General features: G+C 47.8%; 1 long non-coding RNA gene and 1 other non-coding gene across 6 annotated transcripts in view; both read left to right on the plus strand.

The window, feature by feature from the left end:
• The window catches only part of LOC104847315 (uncharacterized), a 63,120-nt gene that overhangs the window by 39,634 nt on the left and 7,955 nt on the right, over positions 1-15,531 (plus strand). For 3 of the 5 annotated variants that reach the window (XR_010319877.1, XR_010319878.1, XR_010319876.1), the window contains 2 exons: positions 12,946-13,014; positions 13,552-13,594. This is a non-coding gene — a long non-coding RNA (uncharacterized LOC104847315). Of the gene's footprint in view, positions 1-9,233; positions 9,515-11,223; positions 12,335-12,945; positions 13,015-13,551; positions 13,595-15,531 lie in introns of those variants that run through there. The other 2 variants (XR_010319875.1, XR_010319879.1) reach the window with 2 other exon arrangements.
• On the plus strand, positions 13,383-13,473 carry LOC135229104 (small nucleolar RNA SNORD88). Its single transcript, XR_010319888.1, has one exon. It is a non-coding gene; the product is annotated as a small nucleolar RNA SNORD88 (small nucleolar RNA).

Consider the following 15,531-nt stretch of genomic DNA (forward strand, 5'->3'; position numbering starts at 1 on the left):
TAATAGTGTCCATTTCTGCTCTGCTCTCAAAAGTGTCTGAGAGGAGGCGATGAATTATATGGTCACACTACTCATAGCCAAAGTAGAGTTTTATGGGAACATCCAGTAAGGTCCAATTCTCCTACAAAAACCCCCTAGCTTGCCCCAAAACATGGCTATATGGATTTGACCAGTTAATATTTATTGAGTGCCTGCTGTTAGACAGACACTTGGCCAAGGTCCGATGATGCAGGGATACTTAAGATAACATCCTTATCATCAGAGTAATTCTGTTATACCTTCTGATATGACACTATTTCACAAACACTGCCATTTTCCATTTGTGTTGCTCCTACTTTAGTTCTGGTTCTTCTCCCCTTTCTCCTAGACCATTGCAGTCTAGTCCCACGATGTTTGCTTGTTGTCTGTTTCGATTCCTCCACGCAGTCACACAACCACCACAGTGAGCCTTCTAGCATCCACTTGTGGCGTTGGAACAACCTCTGTTTAAAATTGCTCAGTCCAAACTGATAGCTCAGAAAGAAAGAAAACAAATCCACTTTTATGAACAAGTTTCTACTAGCTTCTCCATCCTGCTAATTTTGTACTAACCAAACCTTATTCTTCCACACGAATCTACTTGGTGTTTCCCAAATTTCCTTGCTTTTTTATTGCTTTGTGCCTTTCTTTGCTATTTCCTCTAGTTTAGGTATCTTTCCGTATCAATCAGAGTCGCATGAGGAAACACATGATACTCAAAAATAGGGAATGAAGGGCATTTAATGAAAGGACTATGTTCAAACACACACAAGAGCAGGGTTAAAGGAAATTTATGAGGGTCGGTGAATCGCGCGGCAAGAAGCTCTTACCATTCCTAGGTATTGAGGGGGAAGCGAGGCAGAAGTTTTCAGAGCTGCAGAGCTGTGGGAGAGGCCCACAAGGGAAGGGCTGTGGCCACTGCCCAGAAACAGGTTGGCAGGGAGGCAGTCCACAGAGCAAATGCCTTAAGGGTCTCTCCTCTCACCCTTTGATTTCCTGTTGTTCCCTCACATCGACTAATCTAATGGAAAGCCGGAAGCCAAAGGAACTTCCTGCTGTGGTCCAGTGGTTCTCAGACTTTAGCATGCATCAGAATCACTGAGGGTTTGTTCAAGCACAGGTTGCCTGACCTGACTCCTAGAGTCTCTAATTCAGCAGTCTAAGGAGGGACGAGAGAGTTTATTTCTAACAGGTTTGGAAGAGATGCTGATGCTGCTGACCTGGGGCCGTATTTTGAGAACCCTGATACGGAGGGTGTAGGTGATCTTTCTGCCGTCCAAAGCAGACTAAAGGGTGGATCTGGGGAGTGGGGTGGGGTGGGGCAAGAGAGTGGGATGGAGAATATCCAGCAAGCACCCTTCATTGTAGGAGTGTCTTCCTGACCGCAGAGACTCAGCCAAGTATTGTCCTTTGAGGATCATTACCTGACTATTCCTCTCATTGAACTTTCATAGCACAGTGACAGACCCCATTTATTTCCCGGCATCCCTCACTTGCTCATGAAATCTCATTGGGAATGTGATGTGGACAAAAGAGAAGGGAATTTGGAATTATAACTTAAGAGCCATATGCTCACTCTGACATGACAGAGTTTCCATCAGATGAGTTGTAAGTGACGTCAAGGAAATCATGCATGAAGAAAGCAAGATGTCATTAAAAAGACAGGAGAGAAAGAAAAGACCTAAACGGATGTCAGAAGAGACTCTGAAACTTGCTCTTGAACGTCGAGTAGCTAAAGCAAAAGGAAAAAATGATGAAGTAAAAGAGCTGAACAGAAAATTTCAACGGGCAGCTTCAGAAGACAAGGTATTATAACGACATGTGCGAAGACCTGGAGATAGAAAACCAAAAAGGAAGAACACACTCAGCATTTCTCAAGCTGAAAGAACTGAAGGAAAAATTCAAGCCTCAAATTGCAATAGTGAAGGATTCTATGGGGAAAATATTAAACGATGTAAGAAGCATCAAAAGAAGATGGAAAGAATACACGGAGTTACTATACCAAAAAGAATTGGTCGACGTTCGACCATTTCAGGAGGTAACGTATGATCAGGAACCAGTGGTACAGAAGGAAGAAGTTGAAGCTGCGTTGAAGGCACTGGCGAAAAACAAGGCTGTGGGAACTGACGGAATACCAACTGAGATGTTTCAACAAACAGATGCAGCGCTGGAAGTGCTCACTCTTCTATGCCAAAAAAATTGGAAGATAGCTACCTGGCCAACCAACTGGAAGACATCCATATTTATACCTATTCCCAAGAAAGGTGATCCAACCGAATGTGGAAATTATCGAATGATATCATAAATATCACACACACAAGCAAAATTTTGCTGAAGATCATTCGAAAGTGACTGCAGCAGTTTATTGACAGGGAACTGCCAGAAATTCCAGCTGAATTTATAAGAGGACATGGATATCATTGCTGATGTCAGATTGATCCTGGCTGAAAGCAGAGAATACCGGAAAGATGTTTACCTGTGTTGTATTGACTATGCAAAGGCATTCAACTGTGTGGATCATAAAAATTATGGGTAACATTGGGAAGAACGGGAATTCCAGAACACTTAATTGTGCTCATCAGGAATCTGTACTCAGATCAAGAGGTAGTTGTTCGAACAGAACAAGGGGATACTGTATGGTTTAAAGTCAGGAAAGGTGTGCGTCAGGGTTGTGTCCTTTCACCATACCTATTCAATCTGTATGCCGAACAAATAATCCAAGAAGCTGGACTATATGAAGAAGAAAGGGGCAACAGATTGCAGGAAGACTCATTAACAACCTGCATTATGCAGATGACACCTTTCTTTTTTTTTTTTTAACTTAAAACAACACAGATTTATTATTTTACAGTTCTGGAGGTCAGAAGTCCAAAATTGGGCCTTATAAGGCAAAAAACAAAATGTTAGCAGCGCTGCATTCCTTCTGGAGGCTTTAGGGGAGAACCTGTTTCCTTGACTTTTCCTGTCTCTAAAGATTGCCCACATTCCTTGGGTCACTGACGCCATTTCATTTTCGAAGCCAGAAAATTCTCACACTGCATCATTGTAACTCTGATCCTTAGCTTCCCTCTTATATAAGGACCCTTGTGATTATATTGGGCCTACCTGGATAAATCCACAATAATCTTGCCGTCTCAAAACCCTTAATTTAATCACATTTACAAAGTGCCTTTGACTACTTAGGCTAACATATTCACAAACTCCAGAGATTAGGACAAGGACATCATTGGGGGCCATTATTCATCATGCCACACAGACCCAGGGTGAAATAATCCTCAATTAGCCAAAAACATTTTATTCTTCATGGAAGTTAATTTCAAGAACTACCAGTTACACAGTCAAACTCAGCCAAACATATTCTTTTTGATAGCAAATTCATAACAGTTTGTAATCTTTCAAGCTCACTTCAGGTGGATTTTGTGTCTCCAACTCCTATGGTACTAGATATTCATGCTTTTATTTATTTATTTATTTTAATTAACTTTTATTGAGCTTCAAGTGAACGTTTACAAATCAAGTCAGTCTGTCACATATAAGTTTATATACATCTTACTCCTTACTCCCACTTGCTCTCCCCCTAATGAGTCAGCCCTTCCAGTCTCTCCTTTCGTGACAATTTTGCCAGCTTCCAACTCTCTCTATCCTCCCATCCCCCCTTCAGACAGGAGATGCCAACACAGTCTCAAGTGTCCGCCTGATATAATCAGCTCACTCTTCTTCAGCATCTCTCTCCTACCCACTGTCCAGTCCCTTTCATGTCTGATGAGTTGTCTTCAGGAATGGTTTCTGTCCTGTGCCAACAGAAGGTTTGGGGACCATGCCCGCCGGGATTCCTCTAGTCTCAGTCAGACCATTAAGTATGGTCTTTTTATGAGAATTTGGGGTCTGCATCCCACTGATCTCCTGCTCTCTCAGGGGTCCTCTGCTGTGCTCCCTGTCAGGGCAGTCATCGATTGTGGCCGGGCACCAACTAGTTCTTCTGGTCTCAGGATAATGTAGGTCTCTGGTTCATGAGGCCCTTTCTGTCTCTTGGGCTCTTAGTTGTCGTGTGACCTTGGTGTTCTTCATTCTCCTTTGCCCCAGGTGGGTTGAGACCAATTGATGCATCTTAGATGGCCGTTTGTTAGCATTTAAGACCCCAGACGCCACATTTCAAAGTGGGATGCAGAATGTTTTCATAACAGAATTATTTTGCCAATTGACTTAGAAGTCCCCTTAGAGCATGGTTCCCAAACCCCCGCCCTTGCTCCGCGGACCTTTGAAGCATTCATTTTATCCCGGAAACTTCTTTGCTTTCGGTCCAGTCCAATTGGGCTGACCTTCCATGTATTGAGTGTTGTCCTTCCCTTCACCTAAAGCAGTTCTTATCTACTAATTAATCAGTAAAAAACCCTCTCCCTCCCTCCCTCCCTCCCCCCCTCGTAACCACAAAAGTATGTGTTTTTCTCAGTTTATACTATTTCTCAAGATCTTATAATAGTGGTCTTATACAATATTTGTCCTTTTGCCTCTGACTAATTTCGCTCAGCATAATGCCTTCCAGGTTCCTCCATGTTATGAAATGTTTCACAGATTCGTCACTGTTCTTTATCGATGCGTAGTATTCCATTGTGTGAATATACCACAGTTTATTTACCCATTCATCCGTTGATGGACACCTTGGTTGCTTCCAGCTTTTTGCTATTGTAAACAGTGCTGCGATAAACATGGGTGTGCATATATCTGTTTGTGTGAAGGCTCTTGTTTCTCTAGGGTATATTCCGAGGAGTGGGATTTCTGGGTTGTATGGTAGTTCTATTTCTAACTGTTTAAGATAACGCCAGATAGATTTCCAAAGTGGTTGTACCATTTTACATTCCCACCAGCAGTGTATGAGAGTTCCAATCTCTCCGCAGCCTCTCCAACATTTATTATTTGGTGTTTTTTGGATTAATGCCAGCCTTGTTGGAGTGAGATGGAATCTCATCGTAGTTTTAATTTGCATTTCTCTAATGGCTAATGATCGAGAACATTTTCTCATGTGTCTGTTAGCTGCCTGAATATCTTCTTTAGTGAAGTGGACACAACCTTTCTTGTTGAAAGTAAAGAGCACTTGAAGCACTTACAGATGAAGATCAAAGATTACAGCCTTCAGTATGGATTACACCTCAACATAAAGAAAACAAAAATCCTCACAACTGGACCAATAAGCAACATCACGATAAACGAAGAAAAGATTGAGGTTGTCAAGGATTTGATTTTACTTGGAGCCACAATCAACACCATGGAAGCAGCAGTCAAGAAATCAAAAGATGCATTGCATTGGGCAAATGGGCTGCAAAAGACCTCTTAAAAGCGTTGAAAAGCAAAGACGTCACCTTGAAGACTAAGGTGCGCCTGACCCCAGTCATGGTGTTTTCAGTCACGTTATGTACATGTGAAAGCTGGACAATGCATAAGGAAGACCAAAGAAGAATTGACGTCTTCGAATTGTGGTGTTGGCGAATAATATTAAAGATACCATGGACTGCCAAAAGAATGAACGAATCTGTCTTGGTAGAAGTACAACCAGACTACTCCTTAGATGCAAGGATGGCAAGACTACGTCTCACATACTTTAGACATGTTATCAGGTAAAGTCCCTGGAGGACATCGTGCTTGGTAAAGTGAAGGGTCAGTAAAAAAGAGGAAGACCTTCAACAAGATGGTTGAGACGGTGGTTGCAACAATGGGCTCCAGCATGGCAACAATTGTGAGAACGGTTCAGGACTGGGCAGTGTTTCGTTCCATTGTGCGTAGGGGCGCTATGACTTGATGGCACCTAACAACACCACCAGAACAGTGGACACTTCAAATGTGCCTAGAAACTAAGGCAATGAATTTTTCATTTTACTTAATTTAGCTTTAATTTAAATAGCCACATGTGTCTAGTAGCTATCACAATGCACAGCACAGATTTAAACCCGTTCAATCCATGCTGATGGTGGAGTTGTGGTGGACTGTTGGGTGGGACAGCTTGCGAAAGTAGCTGTCCAGTAGTAAATACTCACTAGATGGAAATGAGCTGGACATGTCTCCTGTTCATAGCTGCCCTTCAAACGCTGACTAGCCTTTCTCCATTTAGGGACGTCCTTGGGTTTTTTTTTTTGGGTTAAGAGGCCTGCTTCTTCAAAGTAGCAGAAAGACCTCGTTGCGTCCAGCTTGCCTTACAACTAGCTCGCAGTCATGTAACCTCAGCTCCACCAAACGGATGTACTCACCACTGATTTTCTGTTGGAAATAAGCACCCAGAGGAGTCAAGCTCTGCATGAAGCTTCCGATTTACTGTAGCAGCGGTGGTAGTGGAATTCCTGTCCAGCTTGTCTCTGAACAATTCTACTGACAGGGATACTTTGACGACAATAACCTCCTGTAGTTTAAAGGCCAGCTCTGCAGTACGGTTTAGGTGTTGTTGCAGTAAACGTAATAAGTTTGAGGCCTATTTGTCTAGCCTTGAAACGATATTCTGAGATACCCAGTATCTCATGAAAATGGACATAATTTAATGCAATTTAAAAAATGGGTGGTTGTCCTTACATCTCCATTGGCATCTTGTTTTAGGGGCTGAACATCTCCCAGGCTCTTTCCTCAACCTGCTCACTTTTCCAATTTGGAGACGTCAGTGTCCTCTAAGTACTTCCTAGTGGCCCCATCTGACATCTCATGGAGGGCATGGACCACAGGGACCTCTTTTCCTGTCAGGGGATGGTCTCTCCTTTTCCCAGGGTGATCCTCCCTGCCCCTAGGAAAGACCTCCCTGCACCCACGATGGTTCTCCCTGCCCCTGGGATAGTCCTCCCTGCCCCTGCTCCCTCCTGGGTGGTTCTCCCTGCCCCATTCTCACCTCCCATGGTATACCCTGCCCCCAACGGCCCTCACTGCCTCCAGGAAGGCCCTCACTGCCCCAGGATTGTCCACCTCGCCTCCAGGTTGGCCTTCGCTAACCCCACGATGGTCCACCCTGTCCCCAGGATGGTCCCCCCTGCTCTGAAATGTTCCTGCCCGGCCTGGAATGGTACTCCCTGCCCTGGGATGGCCCTCCCTGTCCCCACGATGGTTCCTTCTGCCCCTGGGATGACCCTTACTGCTCCAGGACCATCATCACTGTCCTGTGCTCATTCTCATCTCTATGAGACCCATCCTCACGAACTCACAAACCTAGGATCTTACCCCCTACACGGTGGCTATCTTTTTCACTCCGGGGAACCTGTGCAGACCCGACTTCCCACTGCCCAAGAGCCTCCCCTCACTGACCCAGGAGTGTATCCTCAATGCTCAGGGTGTCTACCTCAATACCCCTTCTTTAGATCTCAATTTCAATTTTCTTGACTTGAAAAAAAAAAAAATAAAGGAGGGTAAGGGAGGGTATGAAGAGGAACACGGCATGAGGATTGGAGGAAGACTCATTAACAACCTGCATTACGCGGATGACACAACCTTGTTGCTGAAAGTGAAGAGGACTTGAAGCGTTTACTGATAAAGATCAAAGATTACATCCTTCAGGATGGATTACACCTCAACATAAGGAGAAACAGAAATCCCCACAACTGGACCAATGAGCAACATCATGATAAACAGAGAAAAGATTGAAGTTGCCAAGGATTTCATTTTACTTGGATCCATAATCAACGCCTATGGAAGCAGCAGAGATGAAATGATGCATTGCATTGGGTAAATCTGCTGCAAAAGGTGACTTTAAAGTGTTAAAAAGCAAAGATGTCACTTTAATGATTAAGGTTAGCCTGACCCAAGCCATGGTGTTTTCAGTGACCTCATATGCATGCGAAAGCTGGACAATGAATAAGGAAGACTAAAGAAGGGTTGATGCCTTTAAATTACGGTGTTGGTGAAGAATATTGACTATACCATGGTCTGCCAGAAGAACAAAAAAATCAGTCTTCAAAGAAGTACAGCCAGAATGTTTCTTAGAAACAAGGACACCGAGACTTCATCTCATGTACTTTGAATGTGTTGTCATCAGGAGGGGCCAGTCTCTGGAGAAGGACATCAGGCTTGGTAAAGTCGAGGGTCAGTGAAAAAGAGAAAGACCCTCAACGAGGTGGACTGACACAGTGGCTCCAACAATGGGCTCAAGCATAACAAGGATTGTGAGGATGGCGCAGAACTGGGCAATGCTTTGTTCTGTTGAAAAGGTCTCTCTGAGTCGGAACAACAAGGGAGAGGGGACCAGAAGGGAGGAGAGTGACTGCTATGTAGAGTGGCGGTGGTGGCTTTATGTTAAGGTGACACCTGAACACAGATGACCAAAGGGAGAGCACCACGGGCACATACGGAGAAAAGAGTTCCAGGCCGAGGGAACAGTGAATGCAAAGACCCTGAGGTATCTGACAGGTTTCAGGAACACCAGGGAGGACAGTGCCCTAGTGTAGCTTCAGCAAGGAAATGAAGAAGGAAATGAGGTCAGACTACAGGGGCCAAAGCCTGGAGGGCCTGGTGGGCCACAGTGAAGACCGTTTTTGTCCTGTGCAGAGCTAGTGAAGTGTCTCCTATTAAGGCAGGAATGTAGGACTCTTCTTTTTAGACCACAAAGTTCACGGGAGGGGTCACCTCACTGAACGGAAGAAAGCAACCCAAATGAGGAAGGGACCAGCTAAACAAGGTGTGTCCTATTCGCATAACGGAATACTTTGCCATTGTTTAAGGAATGAGGTACTTCTCTGTGTACTGATGTGGGAAGATTATTTATGGGGCATATTTGGGGTAAAAAAAAAAAAGCCTTATCTATCCAGTTTTTTTTTTTTTTATCTATCCATGTGTGTATGGGTAGAGCCATAAAGGACAAGCTCCACACCAAGTTGTTGACAGTGGCAACCTCTGGGGAGTGGATTTGGGGTAGAAAAGTTTCATTTTTTATTGAAAGAAATTTTTACAATCCTGTCAAGCTGAAGGAGACTCCTCAGTCCCAGGACCCCGCCCCTCCTCCCGCGGACCCCGGGGGTCCCGGCCCCCCGCCGCTGCGTCACGGCCCTGGCCCCGCCCCCAGGCCGCAGGCTCCGCCTCTAATCTGTGTCACGCGGGCTGCCCATCAATCTCCTCGTGGCCACGCCCCTTGCCCCGCGGCGGGCCTTCGCGTGGTCACGCCTGCCAGCGTCGGCCCCGCCCTCCCCGCCTGGCCCCGCCTCCCAGCCTGGCCCCGCCCACAGCCGGGGTCCTTGCTGCCGCCCTCCGCCCTTGGGGCTGTCCGCAGAACTGCCCGACGCTCCTGACAGGGCGCCTGTCCCCCAGTTGCCCTGATCCTTTTTCCGCACCTCCAGAGACAGCGTCTCCCCGCCTGTTCAGGAAGGCGCTCGTGGAACAGCTGTTACTCCCTCCTCCAAGCACCAACTCGGGGCTCCCGGCGCCGGCGCCTGAACAGAACGTCCGCTGCCCGAAACGGGGTGGGGGGGCCTTGCGAGCGACGCGATGTAAAGTGGGGCGCGCGGCTACACGTGCACGCCTTGGAGAAATTGGGGGTTCGGTGAGTTTGTTAGCGTTTCTGGCTCCTGTTCGTCTCCTGGATCTGGGTGCGCCCGGTCTTAGCCAGGTCACCCTGTGGACGGGTCGGGGCCGTCGGAGGGGCCGGGGCGGACGGGGCGAGGCGGGGGTCACCGGGGGGGTCCCCGTGGGCCGGCACGGCTCCTGGGGAGCGGGGGGCGCCGAGGGTCCCCGTATGAGCGGACGGGGCGGTGGGGTCATCTGGGGGGTCCCCGTGGGCCGGCACGGCTCCTGGGGAGCGGGGGGCGCCGAGGGGGGAGGGCCGGGGAGGGCGGCCGAGGGTCCCCGCAGGAGCGGACGGGGGTGGGGGGGTCCTCTGGGGGGGGTCCCCGTGGGCCGGCAGCGGGGGGCGCCGAGGGGGGAGGGCCGGGGAGGGAGGGCCGGGGGTCACCACCGGAGTGGACGGGGCGAGGCGGGGGTCACCGGGGGGGTCCCCGTAGGCCGGCACGGCTCCTGGACAGCGGGGGGCGCCGAGGGGGGAGGGCCGGGGAGGGCGGCCGAGGGTCCCCGCAGGAGCGGACGGGGCGAGGCGGGCCCGCGTTGGCGTCTTAGCCGGAGCACCTGTTGCCGCGGCTCCGATCGCGGACTCCACCGTCTTGTCCGTCTTTTTGGGGTGACGCTGTCCGCTGGGTTTTGGGTTTTCAGCGTCGAGCCAGCCGCCGCCTTTGTTTTTTCGACCCAGGCTGCTACCGTTTGTTGTGGGAGCCGGGCGCGGGGAGGGGGGTCCTGGAGCCCGCGTGCAGACAGGCAGACCGCGCACCGAGGTCAACGAGGAACAGGTGGGGTCTCCAGGCGAATTACCGTGTTCGGAGAGCTGGTCGGGGTCTCAGTGATGTTCTCTGCCGTCCAGACCCACAGCGAGCCGGTAGGACCAGTAAAACTGCCCTATGGCGTTTCCAAGGCTGCAGTCTTTACGGAAGCAGGCTGCCGCATCTTCCTCCCGCTAGGCTCGATCCCCCGACCCTTTGGTTAGACCTTTCGGTTAGCAGCTGTAGCTTTTAACCACTGCGCCAGCTGCCTGCCTGCTGCGGTAGAGTGCATTTCCCCTCATAGCGACCGTATAGGGCAGACTAGAATTGACCCATAGGGTTTCCAACGAGTGGCTGGTGAATTCGAACCGCCCAATTTCTGGTTAGCAGCCGTAGGTCTTAACCACTGTGCCACCAGGAGCCTCCTTAACCAAAAACCAAACCGACTGCGGTAGAGTCGATTCCGACTCAGTGACACTATAAGACAGAGCAGAGTTGCTCTGACCTTTTGGTTAGCAGCCTGACCCCCCAACCACTGCACCACCAGGGCTCTAGTGTAAAATAACAAGTTTTGTTTTATGAAAACAGAGTTCTCTTACCCACGACACTAAAGATCACTTTTTAAAATAAGTAGCCTAACTGTTTACAATAACAATAAGCTGGAAGGAACCAAGGTGTCTATCGACGGATGAATGGTTAAATAAATTATGGTATATTCACACAGTGGAATACTACACACCGATAAAGAACAGTGACGAATCTGTCAAACATTTCATAACATGGAGGAACCTGGACGGCATTATGCTGAGTGAAATTAGTCAGATGCAAAAAGACAAATACTGTATAAGACCACTATTGTAAGTTCTTGAGAAATAGTTTAAACTGAGAAGAACACATACTTTTGTGGTTACAAGCGGGGGAGGGAGGGAGGGTGAGAGAGGGTTTTTTACTGATTAGTTAGTAGATAAGAACTACTTCAGGTGAAGGGAAGGACAATACTCAATACACGGAAGGTCAGCTCAACTGGACTGGACCAAGAGCAAAGAAGTTTCTGGGATAAACTGAATACTTGGAAGGTCAGCGGAGCAAGGGCGGGGGTTTGGAGACTGGCTTAAGGGGACTTCTAAGTCAATTGGCATAATAAACTCTGTTATGAAAACATTCTGCATCCCACTTTGACCTGTGGCATCTGGGGTCTTAAATGCTAACAAGCGGCCATCTAAGATGCATCAGTTGGTCTCAACCCACCTGGAGCAAAGGAGAATGAAGAACACCAAGGTCACACGACAACTAAGAGCCCAAGAGACAGAAAGGGCCACATGACCCAGAGACCTACATCACCCTGAGACCAGAAGAACTAGTTGGTGCCCGGCCACAATCGATGACTGCCCTGACAGGGAGCACAGCAGAGGACCCCTGAGGGAGCAGGAGATCAGTGGGATGCAGACCCCAAATTCTCACAAAAAGACCATACTTAATGGTCTGGCTGAGACTAGAGGAATCCCGGCGGTCATGGTCCCCAAACCTTCTGTCAGCCCAGGACAGGAACCATCCCCGAAGACAAATCATCAGACATGGAAGGGACTGGACAGTGGGTAGGAGAGAGATGCTGACGAAGAGTGAGCTAATTATATCAGGTGGACACTTGAGACTGTGTTGGCATCTCCTGTCTGGAGAGGGGATGGGAGGGTAGAGAGGGTTAGAAACTGACAAAATTGTCACGAAAGGAGAGACTGGAAGGGCTGACTCATTAGGGGGAGAGTAAGTGGGAGTATGGAGTAAGGTGTATATAAGCTTATATGTGACAGACTGACTTGTAAACTTTCACTTAAAGCATAATAAAAAAAAAAGGGAAGCAAGCAGAGAGTTGGGGACCTCATACCACCAAGAAAGCAGTGCTGGGAGCAGAGCGCATCCTTTGGACCTGAGGTTCCTGGGCTGAGATGCTCCCAGACCAAGGGAAGACTGATGACAAAGACCTTCCTGCAGGACAGAGAGACAAAGCCTTCCCCTGGGAGTTGACGCCCTGAATTTGGACTCGTAGCCTACTGACTGTGAGAGAATAAATTTCTCTTTGTTAAAGCAAAAAAAAAAAAAAAAAGTAGCCTATAGCTCGGCTTTGAGCTATAACCTTTAAAAGTGGCTTGTTTTGTTTCACGTAATGTATTCATGTGATCCAATTAACTAAAACTAAAACGGGTCTAGTTTCACTACTCATTAATTTTTGTTTGACAATTCAGAAAACAATCAAAAAACGAACATGTTCTATTTCCAAAAACTGGAGGGTTTTTGTGGCCATGACTCACTCATCCTGTGATTGTCCTGTGACCGTTTAGGAACGTTTCTGCTTAAACTTTGATGATGTTTTGAACGCATACTGTTCCATCCAATCAGAATTTTTGTTTAAAGTTCCTGATAAAATTGTAGTTGTTGTGCCGTCAGGTGGATTCCGACTCATGGCAACCCCATGGGACAGAGTACAACTGCCCCAGAGAGCTTTCTTGGTTATAATTTTTAAAAGCAAATTTCATTTTTCAACCAAAATAGTTAATGCTTGCGTCTCTAAAATGATGTTTTTCTCCTTAACCCCATGTTGTGTCCCCCTTAACAGTACTTTAATGAAATTCTTTAATGATGTCATCTAATACCTATTTCTTATTCACAGTTCTTGGATCGTCACAGCTGAACCTCTTTGCAGTCAAGTGTGCTGTGTGTCACAGTTCTTATACCTTAGGTTTGTTTTCACCTCTGTGGCCGCCACCTCCTTATTCTCTCCAGTAGATTCTTTGAGGGATTTTTGTCTTAGCAGCTTTCCCTGTTTTGGGGTTGCTGGCAGGCATAGCCAGTGCTTAAAATTTACAAAACGAGGCAGCAGGGACACTGGGGTCCTCTTCGTGAAGTGGGTTTGGAGGCCCATCCCATGAAGACAGCCCCCCTCTGCCCTCCCTGGACTGTGATGGGGGGGATGCCATGGGGGGGCATCTTGGTGTCCCCATGGGGAAAGCAGTGATCGATCATATCCTCTTGACAGTCTCTCAGCTCTAATACCTTGGCCTCTGTCCCTGAAGGTGAGAGGCCTTGGTACCTGGCTGCAGAGGCCCAGGACCCCCATGATGTCCAGCACTGGGCTCTGATCACTCCTGAGGACACAGTGCCCCCCAGGACCTTTGACACCTGGGGATCTGAGGGGCCCTGGCTCTGGGGAAAATATGACTATTCCTGGGCTCCTGGACCTTTCTTGCCTCCTCATCAAGACCTCCCTGTGTTACAGGTGCATCTTGAAGCTGAGGGGCCGTCCAGTCACCCCCATCTTGGTAAGAAGCCTTGCTCCCACTCCCTGTCCCGCCCAGGTCTTTGGGCAGCTTCACATCAGGTATCCTTGGGATCTAATTTTTGCGTCAGCAACCATACTCAGGACTTACCTACATAAACCATTTGTTTATAGCTACAGAAACTCAGTTATGGGCCCGGATCCAAATCCCAGATCTTCCGTTTAAGGGCTTTGAGATGTTGGTCAAGTGATGGCTCTCCTGAGCCTCAGTTTCTTTATCTGCAGAATGGGCACGCTTCATCAGGAGTAGATGGGCCAGAATCCTCTCTACAGTGGTGTGGGTGTTCGTGATGTTTCCTGTCTTGGAAAGATAAGGATTGAATAAGATAAGGAATACATGAGCTATGGAAGAAAAAGATTTTAAGGCATTTGGTGGTAGTTAGGTTTCAGGTAGGAGCCTTGGTGGCGCAGATGGTTAAGTGCTCAGCTGCTAACCAGAAGGTGATGGGTCATACCCACCCAGTGGCTCCTGGGGTGGAAAACCTGGCAGTCTGCACCCGTGGAGATTACAGGCTAGAAGACCCCCTGGGGCCGTTCTGCTTTTGTCATATGGGGTTACCGTGAGTTGACAGTCGACTTGGCGGCACCCAACAAAAGGTTTCCGGGAAAAAAGCCTAATTTTAAAATTCAGCAGTAGAAAAGCAACTGTAGCTTAGCTAACACCGCACACCATGTTGCGGTTTTGTAGACTGAATACAGCGCACTTTCAGACACAGCTTAGTCAGGTTCCAGTGACTCATTTATGTCAACTGATATAATTATTAAAGCTGTCCTTAATTTACATATTGCCGTGGTTAAAATAGCAAAGTTTGTCTGCACACTGTTTTGCAGGTGTTTCGATGAGGTGCCTTATAAACGGGCATGTCTGTGTAACTGAACAGAAGCAAGTTTTTCAGCTCAGGAAGGATTTTTATCTGTCCTTGGGTGTCAGGAGTGGGGCATAGTGGCTTCATTGAAATGGATCTGACAACGTCCCGTCCCCCCACCCCAGGAGCGCTGGTGGTGCGGTGGTTAAGTACCTGGCTGCTGACCGAAAGGTTGGCAGCTTGAACCCACCAGCTGTTCTGTAGGAGAAGGATGTGACAGGCTGCTTCTGTAAAGACTTACAGCCTAGAAAACCCTATGGGGCAGTTTTACTCTGTGAGTTGGAATTGACTGGATAGCAGTGAGTTTGTTTTTGTGTTTTTTGGTGGTAAGCAAGCACTTTATTGATGAGACGCTGATCTGTAAAGGGTTAGCCTTTGACTGTGTGAGGGGCGTCTGCTCTTCATCTGCAGTGTACCCTGCATGGAATGGATCGTGACACTAAGTGTTGCTGACCTTGAGGGGTAGGGAGGGCATCAGTCGGGCAGGGATGCATGAGAGAAGAAGAGGAAGTTGAGCACAGAGTAGGGAAGACCAGGATAACTTGTAGGGATCCCTGGGTGGTACTAGTAGTCCCGGCTTTTAACTGGAAGGTTGGCAGTTCAGGTCCACCCAGAGGCCTTGGAAGAAGGGCCTCACAACCTACTTCCAGAAAACCAGCCATTGAAAACTGTGGAGGGCGGTTCTACTCAGACACACCTGAGGTCACCATGGTTTGGAATCAGGTCGATGGCAGTTGTTACTGGTAATGTGAGCAGATTCTAAGTCATCGTCGTCCAGGGGAACTTTCTGCAAACATGATCTATTCTGCAGTGTCTAATCCAGCAGCCCCTGGCCATGGGTGGCAAATGCGACCGGGAGCTAAAATTTTATATTTAAATAGTGGCTTCCTTTTTGGGCAGTGTGTTTTTGTTGGTAGGTGCCGTTGAGTAGATTCTCACTAATAGAGACCCTATAGGACAGAGTGGAACTGCCCCACGTGGCTTCCTAGGCTCTAATCTTTATGTTCTTTCACTAGGTCTTTTCTCCCACGGAGCCGCTAGGCAGGTTCGAACT

The sequence above is a fragment of the Loxodonta africana genome, chromosome Y (assembly GCF_030014295.1).
Source record: "Loxodonta africana isolate mLoxAfr1 chromosome Y, mLoxAfr1.hap2, whole genome shotgun sequence".
NCBI lineage: Eukaryota > Metazoa > Chordata > Mammalia > Proboscidea > Elephantidae > Loxodonta > Loxodonta africana.